The sequence below is a fragment of the Gouania willdenowi genome, unplaced genomic scaffold (assembly GCF_900634775.1).
Source record: "Gouania willdenowi unplaced genomic scaffold, fGouWil2.1 scaffold_7_arrow_ctg1, whole genome shotgun sequence".
Taxonomy (NCBI): domain Eukaryota; kingdom Metazoa; phylum Chordata; class Actinopteri; order Blenniiformes; family Gobiesocidae; genus Gouania; species Gouania willdenowi.
In genome coordinates this window covers 4,449-10,196 of record NW_021145245.1, presented here as the reverse complement: position 1 = coordinate 10,196, position 5,748 = coordinate 4,449, and the positions used below count along the sequence as shown (strand labels likewise).

General features: G+C 43.2%; 1 long non-coding RNA gene across 2 annotated transcripts; it reads right to left on the bottom strand.

The window, feature by feature from the left end:
* Positions 1-1,003: 1,003 nt before the first annotated feature.
* LOC114460820 (uncharacterized) lies at positions 1,004-1,454 on the bottom strand. 2 transcript variants are annotated; one of them, XR_003673755.1, is made up of 3 exons: positions 1,380-1,454; positions 1,140-1,328; positions 1,004-1,056 (listed from the first exon to the last, which is right to left on the bottom strand). It is a non-coding gene; the product is annotated as an uncharacterized LOC114460820 (long non-coding RNA). The 2 variants fall into 2 exon arrangements; XR_003673754.1 differs by having other exon boundaries at positions 1,019-1,059.
* Between the last annotated feature and the right edge of the window lie 4,294 nt (positions 1,455-5,748).

Sequence of the window (5,748 nt, the reverse complement as noted above, 5' to 3'; positions counted from 1 at the left end):
TTCTGCTAAACCGCTCTCCTTGCTTTAGCCTTTAGCTAGGGCTCAGGGAAGGTCAGGGAGGAGTGCTCTCCCTGCCTCAGGCTTTCCATGTAAGCTCATGGAAAGGACAAGGAGGTCCCAGAACAGACCCATACCACCAAATATATGATTGTATGCATATCCATGTGTAACGCTTCCTTAGGCTAGTTAAGGGACTGACTGTGATAGGCTAAACAATAAGTATTATCGCCAAACAGAAAGATTCATCTCAGCTAGAGTCTGTGTGTAAATAAACCAGGCAACATCAGAAGTGTTTGCAAACAAGTATATATTAGAAATTCTAAAGTTATACACAAATATATATATATATGTAGATATTCAATAATAAATATATATATTATACATTTGCATAATGAGAACAAAAGGAGGAAAAAAAACAAAACAACTCAGTTCATGTGATGAGTTGTGGCTCTTCAATTTATAAGAGTCCAAAGTTTAGTTCATGATTTCGTTTCCGTTGGGGTTTTTTTCTTAAAGTAGGAGTCCCAAGATCCAGCAGAAAAACACAAAAAAAAGTTGATTCCTACCACAGCGTGGTTGAAAAGGGGTAGCTCACCATCTGCTGAGTCGGTCATGTAGGGGTTTTTTATAGACAACAAAAACCTGACCTAAAGAAGGTCAAGACAAACAATTAGGAATCTTGTAATTCATCAGTGCATGATAAATACATGTTTCATCAATCAATTCAATTTAAGTGCACTTACAATAAACAAAAATAGATTCATAAATACATTGCAATGTTTATATTGGTCACCATCAATAATTCAAGTTGTACCATATAATTCATTTTCACAACTGGGCCCATTCAAAACCAAAGTTGGATTAAAAAACATACAAATTTGATTACAACCAGGGCAAAATAAATGTAATGAATACATAACAGCATTTTATCACACATTCCATTGCTCCCTGGATTCCAAACTATACTTCGGCTTAAGTACCTTGATGTATCTTCGATCAGAAGTATTGTGAAGAGTTCCGGATTGTGACCGGGTTTCCAAATAGCGCTTAGCACCTCTGCTACAAACAAACAATAAAATCAGCGATCTCTTCCTCCAATGATCATACTCTAAAAAAACTGAACGGACCGATACACTCACCGTTGAATCCGACTCAAAGATTGCTTATTCAGCATCCATCCGTCGTTTCATTTTGGTACTTTTGTGCCAGTTTACCAGAGGAGTTTAGCGTGCTTGCTCCCGGGTAGCCGATCGCTCGCAAGTTACAACACCTATGACCTCATTTTGTAGGCGGGTAGCCGATCGCCCGGAAGTTACAACAGCTATGACCTCATTTTGTAGGTGGGTAGCCGATCGCCCGGAAGTTACAACAGCTATGACCTCATTTTGTAGGCGGCAACCCCGTAGTGCGGCGGAACGTTTTCAGAATAAAAGTAGGTCAAGTAACATGGGTTACAGGGTCCCCCCTAATTCCAATGTACGTCCTCGGACATGGTACCATTTGTTCGGATATGCTTGGGTTGTGGGTAGGAGCATTACTTTCATCATCCAATCGAAGAGCATAACTAAAGGCATTGCTGAAACCATGGAAGAGAGACTGGATGCTGTGGAGCAAGGGTCTGCCAAGTCCTGTGTATTGCAGGCGATCTGGGGGATTCTGTGCTCGAGCGGTACGACGAACATCTGTATCAGGGCTCATAGCATTGCTGTTCGGTTCAGAACGGTCTTGATGAGAAACATTTTCATCCGACACGGCCTGTGACTCCTGCTCTGGTTCGGGGTCTAACTCAGGTTCTTGGTCTAATTCAGGTTCTTGGTCTAATTCAGGTTCTTGGTCTAGCTCAGGTTCTTGGTCTAGCTCAGGTTCTTGGTCTAATTCAGGTTCTTGGTCTAATTCAGGTTCTTGGTCTAATGCAGGTTCTTGGTCTAATTCAGGTTCTTGGTCTAATGCAGGTTCTTGGTCTAATTCAGGTTCTTGGTCTAATGCAGGTTCTTGGTCTAATTCAGGTTCTTGGTCTAATTCAGGTTCTTGGTCTAATTCAGGTGGAGGCATTACTTCCACAGAACGGTCTTGATGAGAAACATTTTCATCCGACACGGCCTGTGACTCCTGCTCTGGTTCGGGGTCTAATTCAGGTTCTTGGTCTTGCTCAGGTTCTTGGTCTAATTCAGGTGGAGGCATTACTTCAGGACTTAAGAGTGACTGGTTACGCTGGGTTCTGAACCTGGTAAATCTGGAGACTGGTGCTTCCCAATGTCCACCTGACAACCACTCATCTTCTTCTTCAGATGAAATCAATGAATTGTCAGAGGGATTTGCAACAGGTACAAGTTGGGGAGTGTTCTGTTTTACAGGTGTGATTTGAGCAGGTAAGTAACCACAAGGTAACAGGAGATCTCTGTGTAGTGTTCTGATGGGACCATCTCGGTGTTCAGGCCTAACTGTGTAAACTGGAAGAGTGCCGGCTCTCTTTAAAACAATATACACATCAGGTTCCCATCTGTCAGCCAACTTGTGTTTTCCCCTTACTCGAACATTTCTCACCAAAACTCGGTCTCCATCAGTTAACTCTGAGACTGTTACCTGACGATCAAATCTGGTTTTATTTCGGTGCATGATCTTCTCTGAGTTTTGTGTAGCAAGCTTATAGCTCTCCTCCAGATGGTTTTTAAGCTGTTCAACATACTTTGAGTGCGAAGGCTGATGCTTCTGTTGGACTGGTAAACCGAAAGCCAAATCAACAGGGAGACGAGGTTGACGTCCATACATCAGCTCATAAGGAGAAAACCCTGTGACATCATTGCGTGTGCAATTGTATGCATGCACCATAGGCTTTACAAAGTCTTTCCAATGAGCCTTATCTTGATTTTGTAATGTTCCCAGCATGTTCAGAAGAGTTCGGTTGAACCTCTCAACCGGATTACCCCGAGGATGGTATGGAGTAGTTCTGATTTTGTTCATGCCAATCACTGCACAGAGTTCTTTTATTGTTCGAGACTCAAAATCTGGCCCTTGGTCACTATGGAGTTTTTCTGGAACTCCATAGTGAACAAAAAAATTTTCCCACAGGCATTTTGCAACTGTTTTTGCTTTTTGATTTGGAGTTGGTATTGCAACAGCGTACTTTGTGAAATGATCAGTCATTACTAAAATATTTTTTATTCCGCTTCGATCAGGCTCCAAAGACAAAAAATCAATACAGACGAGCTCTAAGGGCCTGGAAGTCCGGATGTTAACAAGAGGGGCTGCTTTTTCCGGTGGCGATTTCCTCTTGATACATCTTTCACACGTTTTTATCTTGTTGCATACAGCAGCTGTCAATCTAGGCCAATAAAATCGGGAGCGCACAAGGTCCAAAGTTCTCTCGATACCAAAGTGCCCCATCTGGTCATGCAGGTTGAATAAAACTTCATCCCTACATTCTTCTGGTAGGACCAGCTGGTAGGATGACTCCCCTCCAATCTGTCGTCTTCGTACAAGAACATTATTTTGGAGCTCCAGACGTGGTAGTTCTCTTAGGAGTAATGGCAATTCAGGAAGTTCTTCTCTCAAAGAAGTTGGAGGCGTTTCGCCCCTCTCGAGTTGCGCTATCACATGTTGAATAATGGGATCAGCACGCTGTTTAGTGACAATCACATCATGGGAAAGAGCTGGAATGATAGGTGAAGCGAACTGCAAATCATTCATAAAGCTGTCAGGAAGACCGTTTGATGATATGGCAAAGGTTTGGACAAGGGTGCAAATTTGATCTGGGACTGCAGAGCTATAAATTAGTTGCCGGTCACAGATTGCCTGCACAGTTTGCTCATCCACGGCAATGGTTGGTCCTAAACCATTAAGATGATGTTCAGCAAATCTGAGAATTCTTTCACGTTCCTTCTGTGACATAGCATCATCATACAACCCACCATGTGGTCTACGGGAAAGAGCATCAGCATCCGAATTTAACTTGCCAGCCCTATAGACAATGCCAAAGGAAAAAGTAGACAGGGCCGAAAGCCATCTATAGCTAGTTGCATCTAACTTAGCGGATGTCAGCAGGTATGTTAGGGGGTTGCTGTCAGTTACTACCGTAAATTGAGTTCCATAAAGGTAGTCATTGAATTTTTCTGTAACAGCCCATTTTAAAGCAAGAAACTCAAGTTTGTGAGCTGAATACCTGGACTCACTAGCTGAAAGGCCTCTGCTAGCATAGGCAATAACTCTCTTTTTGTCATGGTCCTCCTGGTAGAGCACTGCCCCAAGGCCGGTGGAACTAGCGTCAGTGTGCAGAATGTAAGGCTTGAGGGGATTAGCAAAAGCAAGGACAGGCGCTGAGGTGAGTTTGTCTACAATGGCCTTAAAAGCTTGATGGCATTCAGGGGTCCAGCGCCCTCCAAAGGCCTCCTTTGGGTTAAAATACTGTTTTAGCTTTGGTGTAATTGACCTATTCTTTTTCTGTGATGGAGGATATCCAGCAGTGAGATCATTCAAAGGTTTAACAATGGAAGAATAGCCTTGCACAAATCTTCTATAATAGCCAGCAAACCCTAGAAAGGACCGTAGTTCTTTGAGTGTCTTAGGTTCTGGCCAGGACGTAAGGGTTGAAATCTTCTCCGGGTCTGTCTCCACGCCACTCCGGGACACAATATGTCCAAGGTATCGAACAGATGTTTGGCAGAAAACACACTTCTCTGGAGAAAGCTTTAATCCATAGTCTTTCAACCGCTGTAAAACCTTCATTAACCTTTTTTCATGCTCTTCCAAGGTAGGGGCAAAAACGATTAAGTCGTCAATAAAGACGAGGGCTTCTTTGAGGTTAAGTTCTCCCATACATTTTTCCATGAGCCTTTGAAAGGTGCTTGGGGCATTTGTCACACCTTGCGGCATCCTATTAAATTCCCAAAAACCCAGTGGACAAACAAATGCCGTCTTACTTTTATCAGACTCTTCCATCTGGATTTGATAGTAGCCGGACTTGAGGTCCAACACTGAAAACCACTCAGAACCGGAAAGTGCAGTAAAAGTATCCTCCAATTTAGGTAGGGCATATGCATCTTTTATGGTTTGCGCATTTAATTTCCTGTAGTCAATGCACAGTCGCACGCTGCCGTTTTTCTTACGGACCACCACTATCGGAGAGGCGAAAGGAGATTCAGATTCACGTATCACTCCAGACTCTAACAACTCTTGTAGATGGCTGCGAACTGCATCAATGTCCTGAGGGTGTATGGGACGTGGTCTCTGCTTGAATGCTGTTGGATCTGTTAGTTTGATTTGATGTTTAACTTTGTCAGTACATCCAAAATCTAGATCATTTTTTGCAAAAACCTCAGGGATACTGTCTAGCATATTTGTGATACGCTGCTTCCATTCAGGAGAAATAGGGGACACTCCAAAGTTGTACTTTAACTTGTTATCAGTGGATGGAGAAGAGCATGCAGTCTGTTCTTTGGAAAGGATAGTTTGCACGGCACTTATTTCGGCAATGGCAACTTTTGGGGGAATCACCACAACATGGTCGGATTCATTTGTTATTACAACAGGCAGATGACACGGATGGTTTCGAGGAAAATCCACAAGGCATGATTTAACAAGCAACCCACCGGGCAGCAAAAATGAAGATGGGTGTTCAATTAACACCATTTTCTCACCCGCCAGAAAAGGAGCAATCACCAACCCCTCCACAACAATGGTTTGCCCAGCAGGGATGGTCAAAGGCTGGCATTCACTCTTGAGCACACTGTGATGGTCGCTACTTCTTTGTTT